This window comes from Eurosta solidaginis, chromosome X, assembly GCF_040869045.1.
Source record: "Eurosta solidaginis isolate ZX-2024a chromosome X, ASM4086904v1, whole genome shotgun sequence".
NCBI classification, from domain to species: domain Eukaryota; kingdom Metazoa; phylum Arthropoda; class Insecta; order Diptera; family Tephritidae; genus Eurosta; species Eurosta solidaginis.
Window position 1 is genome coordinate 128,851,638 of NC_090324.1, and position 22,694 is coordinate 128,874,331.

General features: G+C 34.8%; 1 protein-coding gene and 1 pseudogene across 1 annotated transcript in view; one reads left to right on the forward strand and one right to left on the reverse strand.

Annotated features, from left to right (window-relative positions):
- LOC137235148 (glutamate receptor ionotropic, kainate 1-like) overlaps positions 1-22,694 on the reverse strand; it is a 2,828,327-nt gene that overhangs the window by 643,159 nt on the left and 2,162,474 nt on the right. The window lies entirely within an intron of this gene.
- On the forward strand, positions 15,913-16,006 carry LOC137235599 (U6 spliceosomal RNA; annotated as a pseudogene).

The window sequence follows — 22,694 nt, forward strand, 5'->3', positions numbered from 1 at the left end:
CGACTGGCCATTCGGCCACGCCAGCGACATCGCACGAGTAATTTTTTTTTTTTTTTTTTTATTAATTCCACTTACAACGACAGCAACCAAGAGCGTAGACTGGCCCCACGGCCGCGCCAGCTACCTCTCCGTACGACATTCCGCAACGGTAATCCCATCAGCAACACTACCTCGGGTCCCATCTTGCGACCGATGGCTAGTCTTACGCCGACTGCGATCGTGAAGGTGGAAGCCGGGGGGCGATTACATCTTATTCGTGCACTTATTGATGCATGCTCTCCCCGCACAACGATCGACCGCAGTCTGGCGCAGGAATTAGCACTGCCGACCACCCACGCCGCCGGAGAGCTCGGCTGTTTTATCCGATTCTGCGGAAAATACGGAAACAGCAAGACGGTGACGACCCACGCGGTGTGCATCCGCGATTTTCAGCGCGTCAGTCCATCGCACAGTATCGACTCCAGCACGGCGACTCCCTACGAGCATATCCGCCGGGCAGACCCACAGTTTTATGCCTCCAAACCGATCCGGCTGGTTTTTGGCGCCGACGTATACGCCGAGGTGATAACACCAGGAGTTGTGCCGCCCTCGTTCGGACCCCTGCTCGTGCAGAGCACCATATTTGGGTGGGTGCTCTCGGGAACCCAGCCGATCTGACTTTCCCGCAGGAGCTAATTGAAAAGGTTTTGCATCTTTCTAACCTCATTCAGTTAAGCCCAATTAAACATTAAAACCCTGTAATCGGGTGGGTACTACTACACCTTAGGGGTTACTTTTTATTATTATTATTTTTATTATTTCATATTCATTACGGCCAGAAGCCTAATTCGTAAATTAGAATTTATTACAGGTTTTATTTATATATATTTTTATTTATGGAGTGAAAAAAAAATCTTTTGTTTCATATGTAACCAGCCTGGAGTCTTCAACATGTTAGCCTATTGTTTAAGTTCATGCATTTAAATAGTACGTTTTTTTTTAAATAAATGGAGTCTTTTTTAAACGGCAAGAAATATCAACACATCCATATATCTTCTTACTGCTTCTCTTTATCCCTAGCTTTAGGCAACCATGGCTCGTCAACCTCTAACCAGGACGGGAAGAGTCGGGAATGACCGAGGCATCAACACTCATGCATGCACGCTATGAAACTCATCGTGCGTGCTGCCAAGCCGGCGGACTGGCCATCGTTAAGTTAAGTTAGTTATAAGTTTTTTATTTTTTTCTCTTCTTTACGGTCGGTGATCCTTGGAGGACTGTGAGGTTGCGTACCGCAAGGGGGCGGCATGTTTAGGCCCAATGCCTAACTTTCACTTGATTGACGGCGCCCCTCCCTCATGTTTTAATAATATTTCCAGCCACCCACACTCACGCCGCATTTCTGTGCATGCATGCACATGCATGCGGTTCACAGACATGCATGTGTGTGTGTGTGCAGGTTGTCAGCACACATGCACGTATACGTAAGGGTGGTTGTGTGTGTGGCTGTTTCCCCTCCTTAATACCAGAGGACTTTTTTCGCGGCTTAGCGGTTGTCATCAACGGCACAACCGGCCTCTTTCTCGATCAACCGCCTAACGATACGCATCGCCCAAGGACCAACGCCGTACTTTTGTATAGAGGTAAAATATCTCTTGTCACTTTGGCACTGTACTTTTCTCTTATTTTGATTAAATCCCATTATAACGAGGCAAATCCTCTTGTGTTTTTATTTATTTCTTTTCTGAGTGAACCTTCCCGACCCTTGTGCGCTCACCCACTGCCGGTTTACGACGCACTCAGGCCGAACATATATGCATACTATTAATACAACTCTACATATATACACACCACTAATACAAATCTACATATCGTTAGTATTAGAATAATTATGATGGTATAGGTTAAGAAATTATGTATAAACGGGAAAGAATTTCTTTTAATAAAATCAATAATTATCCGACTTCCAAAATCAGCACAACTGCTAAAAACGATCTGACTGGAAAAGATCCTGCCAGTTCGATCCCTAATAAGCATAAAAATTTGCTGAACAAGCAAATATTGCTAAGAAAATCTAAACTGACCTGAGATCCTGCCAAGTTTTTGTATTTAATAAAATTAATGGCCATAAACTCGGGCCAAAAAGCAGGACATACTGGTGGAAGGAATTGAAGCTACATTATTTGACAAACAAACAGAAGCTAATCAATGGAAAAATTCGAACTGGATAAAAAACTTTTTCATCGGACCGCATAAAGAGTGGAATAGAAATGGTAATGGAGAGAGATAAAAAACTTTTTCGTCAAACCGCATAAAGAGTAGAATAGGAATGGTAATGGAGATAGATAAAAAACTTTTTCGTCAAACCGCATAAATAGTGGAATAGAAATGGCAATGGAGATGGACAAAGAACTTTTTCACCAAATCCCATAGGAAAGTGGAATACCACGTTAACATATCAGATTGGCAACAAAACCACAAGGATTTCCGTTTTGGATGAAGAAACCCACAATATAACCAGATGCAATTAAGTATATAAAGTTAACATTAAGTCTTAGAAACAAATTGGGCGGCCTTTATGGACGCTAAACTATGAGCAAAAACGAAAGTTTTTGCTTAAGATTTTTTTTTTCTTCTCTCTCTAAGTAGGAATTGAAAATAATTAATATGAAAAAAAAAAGATCCGTTATAAAGAAAATTTAATAAAAAATAGAATTAGGAAAAATATATGTGTTAAATTTTGAACAAAATTTTTTTTTTTAATTTGAAAAAAATTAAATTTGACATTTTTTTTTAAGATTTTAAAATAATTTTTTTCCTTTAAGAATCTGAGGTACCGAAATTCTACACGTGGGATGCATCGGCTAAAAAATTTCAACGTCGCACACAAGGTAAAGCAGTTGAAGGACATCCCAATTTATATTCCACTGATGCCTTGGGTCGTCTGTACACTGTTTATCCGAACAATACAGAATGTTTCTATCTAAGATTGCTGTTGATCAATATACGTGGACCAATATCCCTCCAAGATTTAAGAACAGTCAACGGTCAGCTTTACGCCACTTATAGCCAGCCAGGAACTAAATCTTTTTGAGAATGATTCACATTGGGACACTGCACTAGAAGATGCATCGCATACTGCTCGACCACTGCAAATACGCACGCTATTTGCCATAATATTGACAACCTGCTTCCCATCTAATCCAAAAGATCTTTGGGAGAAATACAAGGACAACATGAGTGATGATATTCTACATCGTTTGCGTGCTGCGAATCTAAATCCGGACATTCAATTCACACAAAACGTGCATAATGAGGCATTTATTTTGATTGAAGACATATGTTTCACAATCGCTAACAAGGCACTGGTGCAACTGGGAATGGCTGCTTCAAACCGACCTGCAAACAACTTTTCGATCGTGATTTGTAATGAGAAACACACTATGATTCTGACGAACTGGCGACATTCGTTAGGACAAATCTTCCGAAGTTGATTCCAGATCAACGTATTGCATATGACAGAATTTTGCGTGCAATCACAGAACAAAGCGGTAGATTGTTTTTCATAGATGCGCCCGGTGGTACAGGCAAGACCTTTCTTCTTTCACTAATTTTGGCAACCATACGATCACAAAATAATATTGCACTGGCTATTGCATCATCTGGGATTGCGGCAAGTCTTTTGTATGGTGGCCGAACGGCGCATTCAGCATTGAAACTGCCGTTGAATTTGCAAAACACTGATACATGCAACATCAGCAAAAACTCTGGAATGGGAAAAGTACTCCAAACGTGTAAAATATCATATAGGATGAATGTTTAATGTCTCACAAGAAAACTTTAGAAGCGCTTTATCGTACACTACGATATTTGAGAGGAAGCAGACGGATCTTTGGTGGCGCACTCATTTTATTGTCTGGTGATTTTCGACAAACACTGCCCATTATACCACGTTCAACACCCGCTGACGAAGTTAATGCATGTCTTAAATCATCACTTCTATGGCGTCATTTACAGAAATTGATTTTGAAAAAAAAAAGATCCGTTATAAAGAAAATTTAATAAAAAAATAGAATTAAGAAAAATATATGTGTTAAATTTTGAACAAAAATTTTTTTGTTTTCAATTTGAAAAAAATTAAATTTGAAATTTTTTTTAAGACTTTAAAATAATTTTTTTTTAAGAAAAAATTTTAAATATCTAAATTAGAAATGAAAAAATTCTAAAGTAACACAAAAACTACAATTTTAGAAATAAATTGTTAAAATAGCTATTAATTAAATAAGGCAAATTTATTAAAAACAAGTAAGGAAGGTTAAGTTCGGGTGTAACCGAACATTACATACTCAGTTGAGAGCTATGGTGACAACATAAGGGAAAATAACCATGTAGGAAAATGAACCGAGGGAAACCCTGGAATGTGTTTGTATGACATGCGTATCAAATGAAAGGCATTAAAGAGTATTTTATGAGGGAGTGGGCCATAGTTCTATAGGTGGACGCCATTTAGGGATATAGCCATAAAGGTGGATCAGGGTTGACTCTAGAATGCGTTTGTACGATATGGGTATCAAATTAAAGGTGTTAATGAGTATTTTAAAAGGGAGTGGGCCTTAGTTCTATAGGTGGACGCCGTTTCGAAATATCGCCACAAAGGTGGACCAGGGGTGACTCTAGAATGTGTTTGTACGATATGGGTATCAAATTAAAGGTATTAATGAGGGTTTTAAAAGGGAGTGGTGGTTGTTGTATAGGTGGTCGCATTTTCGAGATATCGCCATAAAGGTGGACCAGGGGTGACCCTAGAATTTGTTTGTACAATATGGGTATCAAAAGAAAGGTGTTAATGAATATTTTAAAAGGGAGTAATCCTTAGTTCCATAGGTGGACGCCGTTTCGAAATATCGCCATAAAGGTGAAGCAGGGTGACCATAGAATTTGTTTGTACAATATAGGTATCAAAAGAAAGGTGTTAATGAGTTTTTTAAAAGGGAGTAATCCTTAGTTCCATAGGTGGACGCCGTTTCGAGATATCGCCATAAAGGTGGGAAGGGGTGACTCTAGAATTCGTTTGTGCAATATGGGTATCAAACGAAAGGAGTTAATGAGTATTTTAAAAGGGAGTGGGCCTTAGTTCTATAGGTGGACGCCTTTTCGAGGTATCGCAATAAAGGTGGACCAGGGGTGACTCTAGACTTTGTTTGTGCGATATTGGTATCAAATGAAAGGTGTTAATGAGTATTTTTAAAAGGGAGTGGGCCTTCGTTCTATAGGTGTTCGCCTTTTCGAGATATCGCCATAAAGGTGGACCAGGGGTGACTTTAGAATATGTTTGTACGATATGGGTATGAAAAGAAAGGTGTTAATGAGTATTTTAAAAGGGCGTGGGGCTTAGTTCTATAGGTGGACGCCTTTTCGAGATATCGCCATAAAGGTGGACCAGGGGTGACTCTGGAATGAGTTTGTAGGATATGGGTATCAAATTAAAGGTATTAATGAGAGTTTTAAAAGGGAGTGGTGGTAGTTGTATATGTGAAGGCGTTTTCCAGATATCGACCAAAATGTGTACCAGGGTGACCCAGAATATTATCTGTTGGATACCGCTAATTTATTTATATATGTAATACCTGCCAAGATTTTAAGGGTTTTTATTTCGCCCTGCAGAACTTTTTCATTTTCTTCTACATAATATGGTAGGTGTCACAACCATTTTATAAAATTTTTTCTAAAGTTATATTTCGCGTCAATAAAACAATCCAAATACCTTACCATGTTTCATCCCTTTTTTCGTATTTGGTATAGAATTATGGCATTTTTTTCATTTTTCGTAATTTTCGATATCGAAAAAGTGGGCGTGGTCATAGTCGGATTTCGTTAATTTTTCATACCAAGATAAAGTGAGTTCAAGTAAGCACGTGAACTAAGTTCATTAAAGATATGTCGATTTTTGTTCAAGTTATCGTGTTAACGGCCATGCGGAAGAACAGACGGAAGACTGTGTATAAAAACTGGGCGTGGCATCAACCGATTCCGCCCATTTTCACAGAAAACAGTTAACGTCATAAAATCTATGCCCCTACCAAATTTCAAAAGGATTGGTTAATTTTTGTTCGACTTATGGCGTTAAAAGTATCCTAGACAAATTAAATGAAAAAGGGCGGAGCCACGCCCATTTTGAAATTTTCTTTTATTTTTGTATTTTGTTGCACTACATCATTACTGGAGTTGAATGTTGACATAATTTACTTATATACTGTAAAGATATTAAATTTTTTGTTAAAATTTTACTTTAAAAAATTTTTTTTTTTTAAAGTGGGCGTGGTCCTTCTACGATTTTGCTAATTTTTATTAAGCGTACATACAGTAATAGGAGTAACGTTCCTGCCAAATTTCATCATGATACCTTCAACGACTGCCAAATTACAGCTTGCAAAATTTTAAATTACCTTCTTTTAAAAGTGGGCGGTGCCACGCCCATTGTCCAAAATTTTACTAATTTTCTATTCTGCGTCATAGGTCCAACTCATCTACCAAGTTTCGTCGCTTTATCTGTCTTTTGTAATGAATTATCGCACTTTTTCGGTTTTTCGAAATTTTCGATATCGAAAAAGTGGGCGTGCTTATAGTCCGATATCGTTCATTTTAAATAGCGATCTGAGATGAGTGCTCAGGAACCTACATACCAAATTTCATCAAGATACCTCAAAATTTACTCAAGTTATCGTGTTAACGGACGGACGGACATGGCTCGATAAAATTTTTTTTCGATCCTGATTATTTTGATATATGGAAGTCTATATCTACCTCGATTCCTTTATATATGTACAACCAACCGTTATCCAATCAAACTTAATATACTCTGTGAGCTCTGCTCAACTGAGTATAATTAATGAAGGTCAAGAGTAAAATGGAATGCATAGGATAAATAATAAAATCAAAATTTTATTAAAAATTAAACTTAGTTCATTTCTCAGAAAGATAATTATAGAAAATTTTCAGGATGTCTTGGTGGACAAAGATTGCGCAAGGCATCATGATAATGATAGCGGGATATGAACTAAGGAAGGAAAATTCAGCAAGTTCAGAAAATAAAATATCTGAAAATAGGATAGTTAAATATGAGCCACCAGACCAACTAGACACAAAAATTACCCCAAAAATTCCAGATTTTTGGATAGGAGCAATGATTTGCGTAGTCGGGCTATTGATCATTGCAATGGCCACAATACTAAGAAAATATTTGAAAATCAAATATATGCAATTGAAAAACGTACAACAGCGCATCTAAAAATATTTTTTTCTCCTTCTCAAACATCTATATTCTTTTTACCCAAAACTGCGGAAGAGCAATAAATAATTCAAGTAGATCTCAAATAGTAAATCTAAAAATGTCGCAATCGACAGCACAGGCAGCCCTGCCTAAAGAGAACATCAAATCAAAAATTTGCATAAATTCCTGTGAATGCTCCTGACAAAAATAGTAATGAAGCAATAGAAAATTCTAGGACAGTGGAAATAGGCAAAAACTAAGAACAAGAAAAATTTTAAAACCAGCCCATAACAACAAAAACAGAAAAGAATGAAGAAAAGTCACAAAGAGAACCTATAAAAATATAAGTGAAGCGCTATATAAATTTGCAGCAATAAGACATGTCGCACTCCTAAAATGGTACCATAAGAAATGCAAGCAACCTGATTGTAGATGATAAAATTGACTTAGGACAATTACTTATCAGGCTGTACACACGTTGTACAAATGCCGCCAATCAAGGACTTGAAATTTTTAAGAAAAACACAGTTGTCCTGAGGGACAAATTGCTGAAAATAATGGAATATTTACTCGAGTAGCAAATTTAAAATAATAAAAATAGGTACCCAAGTTCTCAAAGATCAAATAATTGCACTAACCAAAGAGGTTGTGCATGTGACAATCTCGGTATAAAAATAAAAATAATTCTTCATAAAAGTCATGACGATTCTGTCTTGGTGGCCGCCGCAGAAATCGCATGACGCAAAAAACCAGAAATATATTGCTGGAAAAACGAAGAAAACATGAAAAGAACACTTATAGATATGAAAAAATTTTGCATCCACTGTACCTTCTGTTTACCCGTTAATTAAAACTACTATGCTCTTCCATCAATCACAACCCCAAACATTTTTTTTTTTCGCACAATGAGTGACAGACTTCTTACTTTATGTGTCCAAACAATGAAAGTCGTTGTTAATACAAAAATCAATCATCTTTAGTTATTAGAAATAAATATAAAAATATTTTGGCACCTGGGTCCCCTTTAAGAAAACCTCACAATTCAAGAGGTCATAAGCACTACATAATAGACAAAATATTTTACTTTAGATACAGGTGGAATAGGAAATATTATCAAGAAAATATTTTTAATCTAACCTTCAGTAGAATAGGAGACTTAAATTATTAAGGAAGAGGCCTCTCGTAAGATAAACAATAAGAATTTTTACCTTAACTTATATACATAGAAAAATTTCGAAAAGAAAATAGTTTTGTATAATTTAGAAAATAATTATAGGAGTAATAAAGATAAAAAAAAGAATAATTCATAAGAATAAGCTTAAACACATTTGAAACACCTTTTAATAATGTAAAGCAAATAATCGTAAAATAAGCATTCCAATTTACTCGGTTATTTAATAAAAACTTCTAGAAACAAGAGGGTTTTAGGTGGTTCGGCACATTTAAAATCCGGCTGTAAAATAAGTAAAATATAGAAAATAAATAAAATAAGTAAAATAAATAAAATAAGTAAAATAAGTAAAATAATCGTTAAATTTAAAATTTTATAAAAAAAAAAAAGATTTGTACATACATTGTTAAGAAAAAAAATATATATAAAATTTAAAAATAATAAAAGTATCAAGGTCAGCAAATTAGAAACAAAGTACACAAACTCTTTCACTATAATATCAAGTACAGTAAAATACCAAAATCATTTAAAATTCGAACAAAAAGTCCTATACAATTGTTCACAAAACAATTATATAATCCTCTTTTTCTAAAGCGGATAGAGTAGCATTATGCGTCATGCCCAACTATGCAATACATTTGCGGCATTACGCATCATGAACTTCTATGCCAATACATTTTTGTAATAGCATAATCATATTACAATATTATGCGACATAAATTGCATTGACTTAACACAGCGGTAAGCCAACATCAATGGAATGCCGAATATGAAACCCTTGTCAGTTCACACATTACAAATTTTGCTTAGTCACTCATTCCGGTCAATAAACTGCCGATCGTCAATGTTAGTTTGCCACCAAAATATTTACATACAACCAATAATGTGAATAAACCTAATATTCACATACAAACATTTTACATGAATAGCAATCTGCTGACTTTGCATACAAATACCATTTATACAAATCTACATATATGCATACTATTAATACAAATATACATGTATGCATACCGTTTATAAAAATCTACATATATGCATACTATTAATACAAATCTACATATATACACACCTCTAATAAAAATCTACATATCTTTAGTATTAGAATAATTATGAATGTATAGTTTAAGAAATTATGTATAAAAGGGAAATAATTTCTTTTAATAAAATCAATAATTGTCCGACTTCCAAAGTCAGAGTTGCTTTTATTTAGTATTAAACATTTCAATACTCTGTGTGCAGAGCACTCCGAAATCCGACTATGACCACGCCCACTTTTTCGATATCGAAAATTTTAAAAATGCCATAATTCTATACCAAATACGAAAATGGGAGTAACATGGTAATTGGATTGGTTTTTTGACGCAAAATATAACTTTGGAAAAACTTTGTAAAATGGGTGTAACACCTACCATATTAAGTAGAAGAAAATTAAAAAGTTCTGCGGAGTGAAAAAGCCCTTGGATTCATGGCAGGAATACTGTTCGTGGTATTACATATATGAATAAATTAGCGGTACCCGACAGATGATGTTCTGGGTCACCCTGATCCACATTTTGATCGATATCTCGAAAAGGCCTTCACATATACAACTAAAGGCCACTCCCTTTTAAAACCCTCATTAATACCTTTAGCTTGATTCCGATATCGTACAAACACATTATAGAGTCACCCCTGGTCCACCTTCATGGCGATATCTCGAAAAGGCGTCCACCTATAGAACTAAGGTCCACTCCCTTTTAAAATATCATTACCACCTTTCATTTGATACCCATATCGTACAAATACATTATAGAGTCACCCCTGGTCCACCTATATGGGAATATCTCGAAAAGGCGTCAACCTATAGAACTAAGGCCCACTCCCTTTTAAAATACTCATTAACACCTTTCATTTGATACCCATGTCGTACAAAAACATTCTAGAGTCACCTTTGGTCCACCTTTATGGCTATTCTCGAAAAGGCGTCCACCTATAGAACTATGGCCCACTCCCTTCTAAAATACTCTTTAATACCTTCCATTTGATACCCATGTCATACAAACACATTCCAGGGATACCCTAGGTTCATTTTCCTACATGGTGATTTTCCCTTATTTTATCTCCAAAGCTCTCAGCTGAGTATGTAATGTTGGGTTACACCCGAACTTAGCGTTCCTTACTTGTTTAATTTTAATTTATGTTGGTATACCGGACAGTCCTTACTGGTTACTGCATGGTTTTCATCAACGCCCAACTTCAACTTCTTATTCACTCGAATACAGTTTATGCACTTATTTACAGAATCTTTGTCACATTCTTTTATTTTGTGGTTTCCCAGACAATTTACACAGACCTCTTCATTTTTACACTCGGTCGCTTTGTGGTTAAACCCTTTGCATCTATAGCAGCATGACAGATTTTCTCCGTCGCACACCCTGCATCTGTCCTAGCCAATATTTATTTTATCACTTGCTAGTACTTTTGGAAATGTTTCGCCGTCGGTTTCAATAGTAGCATTATAAAAACTTCTACCATTTTTGTTCACCTCATATATATTCAATAGCTTTAGGTGGCTTTTTTCAAATATTTCGTTCTGCATTCTTAGTTTTTCCAACAACTCCCTTTATTCATGTTGTTGTTGTTGTAGCAATTAGGTTACTCCCCGAAGGCTTTGGGGAGTGTTATCGATGTGATGGTCCTTTGTCGGATACAGATCCGATACGCTCCGGTAACACAGCACCATTAAGGTGCTGGCCCGACCATCTCGGGAACGATTTATATGGCCACATTAAACTTTCAGGCCATCCCTCCCTCCCCACCCCCAAGTTCCATGAGGAGCTTGGGGTCGCCATAGCCTCGTCTGTTAGTGAAACGGGATTCGCCGCTCGAAGGTGATGTTGACAGTTGGGTTGGAGTAGCTATATATTGCGCTACACAACCCCTTAAATCCCAAAAATCCCTTTCTTCATGCTTGAAGTTTATTCTCGATATAAGAAAGCTTGGATTAATCTTCTTGGGTATTCTTGTTTCATAGTCGTTGCCAATTTTGTTTTTCAATGAATTTTTTATTTTCCTTTGTTCTTTACTATTTTCAGTTTCAATCAATACTGTTTCACTTATTCTCTATGTTTGAGATCTTTAAGTTTTTTGGGTAAATTCTTTTATTTAGATCGTCTTTTGGTTTGTCAATTTTTTGAGTCGCCTTTGGCCTTATTATATTGAAGCGGGTTTTTTCACATCTGGCAACACTTTGTTTTTTACAACTTCTGAGAAAGATACTTGGCAGCACTGTTTATTGCCCACTATTTTTTTTAATTCTCCACATACTTTCTCACTTTCTTTAGTATTCTTTCTAAGTTCTTTGTGACTTGAAATTTTCAGTTATTTTAGATAGATTTTTCATATCGTTCACACTTTTTTCAAAAGATTTCTTGGGCAATTAGCATTGCTTTTACCCGTTCGGTATTCCTTGCCTCAATAGCTTCAAGCAATTTTTTCATTTCCTCCTCATTGTTTTTTATTGTTTTTTCCGGCTCGACTTGGAACCTTAATGATAAGGTATAAATAATGTGCTGTGATAGGACAGCATCGAATACAGGTCGCTTGAATGGAGCTTGTGTGCTTTTGGAGCAAGCATTAGAAGGAGAATTTTTACTCTTTGCTTGTCGTCATCATGTTTACGAACTTGTGCTCAAAAGTGTAATTGAAACTAAAAGCCAAGTTCCACTATTTAAAAAGTTCAAAGATAACTGGAAGAATATTATTCCTAATGCTATTGAATCCTGCGCTAACTTCGTAAAGCAATGTTTTTGTGAGACGATGTTGAATGAGTTGGTTGAGTTTTTTTACAACGAACTGGAGAAGTCAGTTGTACGAGATGATTATCGGGAACTGATTGAACTAGCTTTTATTTTTTGGGAGGGAACTCGCAGACTAAAATTAACGGCGTTATTATATATAACGCAAAGCGACGCGAGGAGTTACTTTCACCCAAGTGAAACCAAATTCGTATCATATAAGAGCATTCATTCACTTCAGTGACTCTCGGTGATTGCAGGTGATTGTCTTAAGTTTTTTCGTATTACATAGCAACGCAAAGTTTCACGAACACTCAGTTTTGCTGTCAAAATATTCACTTGCTTCTAGGTCGCGTTTGCTTCATTCACTTCGCTTTTTTATTGTCGTTTTTTATAATTTTTGAGTAAAATTTGAAGAATCTTAACACTTCGTGAAAAAAAAGATTGAAATTTTCCATAGACAGCCGATGAAGGTTATACTTACAGCATCGTTCAATGTGTATGCATATTTCTTCAAATTTGACAGGAATAAAAAAAAAGCGAAACCTATAAAAATTATAGCCAGGGACCCAAACTGTTATTCCTTTTGTAATAAAAGTCCTTCAGAAAAAATTATTGGTGGTATAGCCTAGAAGGTTCAATGTGGTCATATTAAATCGTTCCCGAGATGGTCGAGCTTGTACCTTAATGGTGTTTGTTACCGGAACATACCGGATATATATCCGGTAAAGGACCATCGACATCGATAACAATCCCCGAAACCTTCGGGGAGTTTATTGCTACAACAACAACAACAATTGGTTATGGTTTTTCGATAACAAGTTTCTAGTGTTAACCGAACATTATATACTCAGCGTGAGCTTCAATTGTACATTTCATTTCAGATAAATTTCTTTTCTACACAACACGTGGCACCGCCCGTTTAAAAAAAAATGTCTCCCCATTTGCTCTTACAATAAAACTTGATAAGTGAGATATCATTGGTTCAAAACTATTTTTTGCTAAGTTATGGCTTATTATTCTAGTCTACGACCCTTTCAAACTTGTTTTATATATAAGTTGCCGTGTTCTTTAACGGATCCCGTCCATTTTCACTAGAAATATATTCTGCTATAAGGAAAATATGTGTACAAAATTTCTTTACGGTATGTTAATTTTTCTTCGAGTTATGGCTCCCGAAACATAGAAAATTGCGTAGTCATAAAAGGGGCGGTGCCATACACATTTTCAAAAATTTTAATGTTTTCCAATTTAATGTTATAACTCAATTTATAAAGTAAAATTTTATTGATACAAAGCTCTTTTTCGCTAAGATATAGCTTATTATTTTCATCTACGACCCTTTTAAAAACTTTTATATAAAAGTGGGCGTGGTCTTTAACCGATCTCGTCCATTTTTTCTAAAAATATTTCCTGCTATAGGGAAAATTTGTGTACCAAATTTTATTACGATCCGTTAATTTTTCTTCGAGTTATGGCTCCCGAAACATAGAAAATTGCCTAGTCATAAAAGGGGTGATGCCACGCCCATTTTTTTAAATTTGAAGTTTTTCCTATTTACTGTTATAAATCCACTTGGGAAATGAAATACCATTGATGTAAACCTCTTTTTTGCAAAGATATGGCTTATTTTATTCATCCACGACCCTTTTAAAAATCTTTTATATAAAAGTGGACGTGGTCCTTAACCGATTTCATTAATTTTTCTTCAAAGCATTCCTTATAGCAAAGGCAACCTCTCTGCCGAATTTTGTTACGATAGGTTTAACGATTTTTGATTTATTATTAATAATTATTGTAAAATTGATTTAATCACAAGTGGGCGGTGCCACGCCCATTTAAAAAAATTTTAAAAATTTTTATCAAAAGTCTCAATATCAGTGCACACGTCAAATTTCAACATTCTAGGTGTATTATTTACTAATAATCAGGTTTTTTGTGTTTTCCAAAAATGTTATATATATAAAAAGTGGGCGTGGTTATCATCCGATTTCGCTCATTTTCAATAACAATATATTCTGGGTCCATATAAGCTCGTGTACCAAATTTGGTGAAAATATCTTAATATTTACTCAAGTTATCGTGTTAACGGACAGACGGACGGACGGACATGGCTCAATCAATTTATCTTTCGATACTGATGATTTTGATATATGAAAGTCTATATCTATCTCGATTCCTTTATACCTGTAGAACCAACCGTTATCCAATCAAAGTTAATATACTCTGTGTGCAAAGCACTCTGAGTATAAAAAAGGTCGTCAAAAAACTTCCAAATTTACTAAACTTAGTTCACGTACTTATCTGAACTCACTTTATCTTGGTATAAAAATGGGCGAAATCCGATTATGACCACGCCCACTTTTTCGATATCGAAAATTTCGAAAAAATGCCATAATTCTATACCAAATACGAAAAAAGGAATGAAACACGGTGATTGAATTGCTTTTTTGACGCAAAATATAACTTTGGAAAAAACTTTGTAAAATGGGTGTGACACCTACCATATTAAGTAGAAGAAAATGAAAAAGTTCTGCAGGGCGAAATCAAAAGCCCTTGGAATCATGGCAGGAATACTTTTCTTGGTATTACATATATAAATAAGTTAGCGATACCCGACAGATGATGTTCTGGATCACCCTGGTCCACATTTTGGTCGATATCTCGAAAAAGCATTCACATATACAACTGAAGGCCACTCCCTTTTAAAACCCTCTTTAATACCTTTAATTTGATACCGATATCGTACAAACACAATATAGAATCACCCCTCGTCCACTTTTATGGCGATATCTCGAAACATCAATTATTCTCGAGTGAGAACTATAAGCTTCACATACACATAGAAAAGGTTCGTTTAGTTGGAAATTGCTTCTGCATTGTTAAAGAATTATAGGTTTATAATGCCTTGTGTAGTGTAAGCAGCCAACAATTCAATTTAATCCAAAATATTTAAATCAGTCTAATATTCTAACCTGCTACAAAAATAGTCTAAATGTTCATCAACACATAAAAATGCATTTGAGATTTAATGCTGACACAGCCATTAATAAACAGACGTGTACAACACACAACCAAACGAATTTGAATCCCAGCAATTTGCATTCCTGCAACTTGCAAGGTTAGCATTTCCCATAAATTTGCAGCTCATATATGTAGGTACATATTTTGTGCCGAGTAGTATGTATGTATGTTTAAGGTAGTTATGTATGTAAGTATGTAAGCTTAAATGTAAATAGATATGTAAGAATATGTTTAGAATAATCTAATATAAATAAGCTGAATTATTTGAATAAAGACAATTCGACATTCATAATTCAAGCAGTGAAGTCTTCTTTGTTTTAATGGCGATCCTGCCTATGATGCTACTGGCTGATTTTTCAGCCTAATGTCATAGCCGGCAGGATTTTTCTGGCTGATTACAGCCTAAGCCTTGTAAAAAGAAAAAAAAAAAAGAGAAGGTGTTAAAGTCGGGCACCAATAATAAAAATTGAGGCAATTACTTCAACGGAAAATACACGAAGATTAGCATATTGTGGCAATTACGTCAACGGAAAATGCACGAAGATTAGCATATTGTGGCAATTACGTCAACGGAAAATACACGAAGATTGGCATATTGTGGCAATTACGTCAACGGAAAATGCACGAAGATTAGCATATTGTGGCAATTACTTCAACGGAAAATACACGAATATTAGCATATTGTGGCAATTACTTCAACGGAAAATACATTAAAATTGGAACGATATTAGCATAGCCCCAGAGCAAGAATGACACTGATCTCGTGAAGCGTACCACATTTTCAATGGTGATAAACAAAAGGAGCATGATAATTATAAGTATAATAAATACACTAGCTTAAGTATGAAGTAATTTCTTTAACCATTATTTACAAAAAAAAAAATATTCGGGCAACCTAGCGGCTGCCTATTGACAAGCAAAAATTATATTTTTGCTGTAAAAAAAAAAAAAATTTTTTTACTGCTTATTGAATTATGTTCCCAGAAGAGGACATACAAAATCAAAGTCAGTTTGACCAAATTTTTTATAAACTACCTAGAAGGTGAAAAGAAAACAGCCGAGAAAATAAACCAAGGCCATAAGCCAATAACAATTGAAGAGTATAGAAAGAGGAACAAAATTCAAAAAATTGAGGAACCTAAAGTTCCAAAGCCGGTCAAATTAAAAAGAAAAAGAGGAGGAGAGCAATTTGGCATACGAAAATCAATAGCCAAGATCTATGAAAAAATAAACTTAAGCACTAATGAGGCAGAGAAAATTCAACTAAAAAAAGAAATTAAGGAATTAAGAAACAATAGTTACAAACAAAAAAAACCGAATCCAACAATGTAAATATTAGGGTGTTGAAAAAAAAAATATATATAATTTTGTAAAACTATTAATTTTAAATTATGGAAAGACCAAGAAAGATTAAAACTTATGTAAAAAGCCCACTTGAGGACCGTAAAAATGAAATTAAAATTGTAGATGAGGAAAAAACTCTGATTTGGTTGAAAAGTCATTGAGATGCCTGGGGAACCAACAATATGGAATGTTAGGAACCCACTCGCAACAGCAGCTGAAGTGATATATAGATGGGAAGTAAAATTTATGGGAAGAACAGATTAAAATATTGGAAAAATTAAAAAAAAAAAAAAAAAGAAAAAAAACCACAAAAAAAAAATTTTTTTTGTCTTCATATTATTTTTTTACGATAGGAGGCCAAGAATCGAAAATAGAAAAACCAACGGCAAACGTTGTAAACTCAGTCCAAATAGTAAACCATACTGAAGCACTAGATACTATCAAAATCATGCTTCTAATAATTTGCGTAGTCAGTTGCATAAGTTTGTTTCTGAAACTCTATTTAACCCATAATAAATTCCTAAAAAAGCGATATGCTAGCCGCGCAGACGGTTTAGATAAGGCTTAACAAAATTTTAACTGCCATCCCCAATGGGCAAATGGGAAGATATCGTTAAACTACTCATAGAAGAAAAAACGATAGGAGAAAAATCTTACAAATGTATTAATAAAAATACAAAAATTAAGGCAGAAACAGTAGTAAAGCATCTTAAAATGATAGTTGAATCGTTTAACAAAATAGGAAAAATAATTCAACAGTTAAATGGTAAACTCGACAGCAATCGAAAAGACCAAGCATATCAAATTTTTTCCAGCATTTGGTGTCCTCACTGGCAAGATATGATATTAACTTCATAGTACCAACGAGTTTTAAGAAAGAAATAGAAATAGACTATAACACACTCCTTCTGGAGTCAGCATCTGATTTAGAAGAAGAATCAAAAGTAGAACAAAAAGAAGAAGAAAAACAGGAACAAAAAGAAAGTTTAACAGAGACGCCAAACTACCAAACAAGAAAAGACAAAATGGCTCAAACCACAGTAGAATTCTTAAAAACGGCTTCGTCAATCCTGCCTGAGTTTGATGGTAAACATGAGAACTTACATAGCTTCTTAGATGCACTGGATATCCTAGAACAAATTAAGGATACTCACGAAACCATAGCAGTCTCCATGATAAAAACAAAGCTCAAGGGAACAGCTAGAAACCTTTTGAGCACCGAAAACTCAATACTAGAAATAAGGCAAAAGTTGGGTTCAGCAATTAAAGGTGAATCTGTAGAGGTTTTGACAGCAAAACTCCTAAACATTCAACAGCGCAGTAAAACAGCTAACCAGTATACTGCAGAAATAGAAAAATTAACAAAATCGTTAGAAGGTGCTTACATATCAGACGGACTTGCACCTGATATGGCAACCAAATATGCCACACAATCAGCTGTAAAAGCCATGTGTAAAAACTCGGCTAACGAAAGAGTAAACTAGAAGAGTAATGATGCAGGCAGGAACGTTCACATCTATGAACGAGGCTATTTCAAAATTCACGAATAGCTGTACTGAACTCACGGGTAACCCAAATACAGTGTTACCCTTGACGCGCTCGCAAGGTAATTACCGAGGTAACTTCCGAGTGATTCAAGGGGTTGTGTAGCGCAATATATAGCTTCTCCAACCCAATTGTCAACCTCACCTTCGAGCGGCGAATCCCGTTTCACTAACAGACGAGGCTCTGGCGACCCCAAGCTCCTCATGGAACTTGGGGGTGGGGAGGGAGGGATGGCCTGATGGTTTAATGTGGCCATAAAAATCGTTCCCGAGATGGTCGGGCCAGCACATCAATGGTGCTGTGTTACCGGAGCGTATCGGATCTGTATCCGACAAAGGACTATCACATCGATAACACTCCCCAAAGCCTTCGGGGAGTAACCTAATCGCTACAACAACAACAACAACAACAGGTAACTTCCGAAGAAGCTACCAAAATAATAATTATAGAAGTAACCAAAACCGAAGATATTACGGTAACACTAACAGATATAGCAACAACAATAATAATAGACAAAATAATAATATCCAAAGACGTAATTTTGGAGGTCAGTAAAAATCATCCACTCAGGGTAACACAAGGAACCTCCGTAATATAAACCAACAGGAAAACCAGCCAACTCCACCCCAACAGTAAATTCTAACGGTAATAAAGTATGCACATTCAACTTGCATCTAAACAGCTACATATCTTCCAATACTACCCTAAATAAGTCAACTTCGACGTTCCTGATAGATACAGGAGCGGATATCTCAATAATAAAGAAGGGTCAAATTGACAGTAATGTCACAATAAATAACTCACAAATCACAGATTTAAAAGGTATAGGCCGAGGCATAACAAGCACACTTGGAACAGTAAAAGCAGATCTAACAGATGATAGTCTTTTAATACGACATAAGTTTCACATAGTAGAAGACAATTTCCCAATCCCATGTGATGGAATTTTGGGACTCGACTTCATTAAAAAACATAATTGCATATTAGATTATAATAAGATTGGGGACAGCCTAATATTAAGACCATATGACTACCCAGAAGATATAGTTTTACAAATGACAAATAAACCAACAATTAATAGCATTACAATACCCGCTAGAGCTGAAGTAATTAGACAGGTTCATATCAATAGTCACAATAAGGAACTATTAGTGCCTCATCAAGAATTGACTAAGGGCATTTTTGTAGCCAACACTATAGTAAACTCAAATCAAGCTTTAATCAGAATCATAAATACAACAGATAAACATGCAATCATTCAAGGTTATTATATCAACATTCAAGTTGATATTTTAAAAAAACTTTTATTTTGGTTTGTAATATAAAATTTATTTTTGTTTATTTTTGAGTTTAAATATTTTCCAACTTATTAGAATTTTCTTTTTTTGAAGTGATTCAAAATTTTAAGTTAACACGAAAACTCAATTAAAATTATTTTAAAAATTAAAGTAAAGAGTACAAAGTAGTTAACACTATAGTTATGACATCAAAACAGAAAGTTTAGAGGATTATGTAATAATTGAAAATACACCTCAATGTAAAGATAATAGTAAAGAAAAGTTAGAAAGATTAAATAAAAATTTCCCACCATTCGCTAGTAAATCACTCAACACATTATGCTCAGAATTTATTGATATATTCTCATTAGAAACAGAACCAATTATGACCAACAACTTCTACAAACAAAAGATGCATCTGAAGGATAACACTCCCGTATACATTAAAAATTATAGACTACCCCAAGCACATAAGAATGAAATAAATAAACAAGTAAATAAACTAATTCAAGATGATATTATTGAACCATCAACCTCAGAGTACAACAGATTAGTGGTCGATTTCACACAAATAAATAAAAAATTAACGGCTGATAAATTCCCTTTGCCTAGAATAGATGATATTCTGGATCAATTTGGAAGAGCAAAATATTTCTCATGCATAGATTTAATGTCATGATTTCACCAAATAGAACTCAACCCAGAATCAAGAGATATAACATCCTTTACAGCAGACAACGGTATTTATCGGTTCAAGAGATTACCTTATGGCCTCAAAGTAGCGCCAAACTCATTCCAGAGGATGATGACATTGGCATTCGCAGGTCTAAAACCATCACAAGCATTCTTTTACATGGACGATTTAGTGGTGTTGGGATGCTCTGAAAAACATATGATTAAAAATTTACGGGATGTATTCTCCACATATAGGAAATATAATTTAAAATTACATACGGACAAATGCCTATTTTTCAGCCAAGAAGTCACTTATCTTGGACATAAATGCACAAGTACTGGAATTTTACCAGACCCAAGCAAATTTAAAATTGTCCAAAACTACCCAACTCCCAAAAATGCCGATGAAGCAAAAAGATTTGTCGCATTTTGTAATTATTATAGAAGATTCATACCAAATTTCGCGGAATACGCCAGGATACTAACAAGACTTAGTAAGAAAAATGTAATTTTCAATTGGACAGATGACTGCGAGAAATCTTTTAATTACCTAAAAAATAGTTAGTCCAAATATCCTACAATACCCCAATTTTGATGAAGAGTTCTTTATTACAACCGACGCAAGTGGTTATGCTTGCGGTGCTGTGCTAAGCCAAGAATATGAGGGAAAACAATTGCCCATTGCCTATGCCTCAAGATCATTTACAAAAGGCGAAATAAACAAAGCCACGATCGAAAAAGAATTAGCGGCCATACATTGGGCAATTGTATATTTCAGACCATATGTCTATGGCAGAAAATTCACAGTGAAAACGCAGAATTCCAGTAATAACAGTCATAAAAATGAAGAGAAGAAAAGTCACAAAGAGAACCCTATAATATACGAAGCGCTTAATAAATATAAAGTAAAAATACTAGTCCAGCTCGTTTTCGATCCTCCGAAATTATATTTCAAAAAAGGAAAGAAAATTTGTAGTGAAATAAATCAAATTGTTGAGGCGAAGATTGACTTAGGCCAATTCTTTACCATGCTTATGGAAAAAGCCGGCAATTTGGGAATTAAGAAAATACAGTTGTCCTTAGGAGACAAATGGTTTAAAGATAATTATGCCCGGGTAGACACATTTAAAGAAATAGGTACCAAAGTTCTCAAAAATTTAACTATTGCATTAACTCCGGAGGTTGTGCATGTGACGGAAAACGATAAAATTAAAAAGATTCTTCAAAAATATCACGATGATCCTGTTAATGGTGGCCACCCAGGAATCAATCGTACAACTAATAAAATAAGACAAAAATATTACTGGAAAAATATGAAAAATGATATCAGAAGATACATAAAGAAATGCGTTAATTGCAATAAAAATAAAATTTATAAAAATTTAAAAGAACCAATGATTTTAACTGAAACACCACCAAAGGCGTTCGAAACAGTACAAATAGATACAATTGGACCTTTATCAAGATCATTAAATGGAAACGAATACGCTGTCACTCTAATATGTGATTTAACTAAATACTTAGTAGCAATTCCTATACAAAGCAAACATGCAAAAACAGTAGCCAGAGCCATATTCGAGAATTTCATATTAATTTATGGAAGTATGAAAACAATAATAACGGATATGGGATCTGAATATAAAAATAGCCTGTTTGAAGAACTATGTAAACTTCTCAATATTGAGCACAAAACATCTACGCCGTATCACCACCAAACTTTAGGCACGGTTGAACGTAGTCATAGAACTTTCAATGAATATGTGCGCTCATACCTATCCATTAACAAAGATGACTGGGATAAATATCTCAAATATTTTGCATACTGTTACAATACTACCCCATCTACAGTCCATAGTTCAGTCCATTCGAATTGATCTTTGGCAAAAAACCCCAGACTTACGAATTTCTACAAGAAAATACGGTAGGCCCATTGTACAATTATGAGGCTTTCGATAAAGAAATTAAATATAGGTTACAAATAGCACAGGATAGAGCCTTTAAATTAGTAAAAGATGCTAAAGAAAAAAAAAAGATTAGTTATGATAAGAATATTCCCTATAAGGAAATAAAATTAGGAGATGTAGTGTTCGTAAAAAATGAATCAGGACATAAGTTAGATAATAGATATAAAGGGCCCTTTAGAGTAGTAAACATCGATGAAAACAATAATTCTACATTAATCCCCTATAAGGTAGAAGAAATTGATGAAGAAGAAAATACTAATAATAAAAATTATGACACCTTAATCCCATCTAGAATAGGAAATGAGGATAAGCAAAAATTTAGTAGTAACATAGAGAATAGGCTAATAAAAATACACAAAAATAGACTTAAATTAGTAGAATAAGAAAATGTTCAACCTACAAACATTAAAATACAAAAGTAGAATTAATTTACAAAAATAGAATACTCATGCATTCCCCAAATGCATAAGCATTCTAAAAAAAGGGAGATGTAGTGTAAGCAGCCAACAATTCAATTTAATCCAAAATATTTAAATCAGTCTAATATTCTAACCCGCTACAAAAATAGTCTAAATGTTCATCAACACATAAAACTGCATTTGAGAATTAATGCTGACACAGCCATTAATAAACAGACGTGTACAACACACAACCAAACGAATTTTA